The following is an 802-nucleotide window of genomic DNA, read 5'->3' as shown; positions in this document are numbered from 1 at the left end:
ATGAGCAATATGTCAGATTTACGTTTATCCCTTTAGTTCTGTAAGAAAAATAAACTTTAAACTACCTAAACGGGCGTGTATCCCTTTAGTCATGTACAAAAAACAAACAAAAAAAAATTTAATGTCAGATCGCCATAACGCTTCAAAAAACACCAGGAACTAAATAGATTTTTTTTTTTTTTTTGTGCATGACTAAAGGGATACACGCCCTTTAAGGTAGTTTAAAGTTTACTTTTCATACAAAAACTAAACTAAAGAAATAAACGGGGATAAAATAAAGGGATAAACAGGAATAAACTAAAGAGATATAATAAAGGGATAAGCAGGGATAAACTATAGAGATAAACGGGGATAAACGTAAGAGATAAAAGGGGATAAACTATAGAGATAAACTGGGATAAACTAAAGAGATAAACAGGGATAAACTACAGAACTAAGCAGGGATAAACTATAGAGATAAACGGGAATAAACTGAAAAGATAAACTGGGATAAACTACAGAGATAAACGGGGATAAACTACTGAACTAAGCAGGGATAAACTATAGAGATATGCAGGGATAAACTATAGAGATAAACGGGAATAAACTGAAAAGATAAACGGGGATAAACTACAGAGATAAGCGGGGATAAATTACAGAGATAAGCGGGGATAAACTGAAGAGATAAACGGGGATAAACTACAGAGATAAACTAGGATAAACTACAGAGATAAACGGGGATAAACTACAGAGATAAACGGGGATAAACTACAGAGATAAACGGGGATAAACTACAGAGATAAACGGGGATAAACTACAGAGA

General features: G+C 33.4%; 1 protein-coding gene across 1 annotated transcript in view; it reads right to left on the bottom strand.

Moving 5' to 3' along the window:
- LOC107104522 (ADP-ribosylation factor-binding protein GGA3-like) overlaps positions 1–802 on the bottom strand; it is a 25044-nt gene that overhangs the window by 15076 nt on the left and 9166 nt on the right. The window lies entirely within an intron of this gene.

Source organism: Cyprinodon variegatus, unplaced genomic scaffold (assembly GCF_000732505.1).
Source record: "Cyprinodon variegatus isolate N-32 unplaced genomic scaffold, C_variegatus-1.0 Scaffold1775, whole genome shotgun sequence".
Taxonomy (NCBI): domain Eukaryota; kingdom Metazoa; phylum Chordata; class Actinopteri; order Cyprinodontiformes; family Cyprinodontidae; genus Cyprinodon; species Cyprinodon variegatus.
Note: the sequence above shows the minus strand (reverse complement) of the source record. Positions and strands in the feature narration are given on the sequence as shown.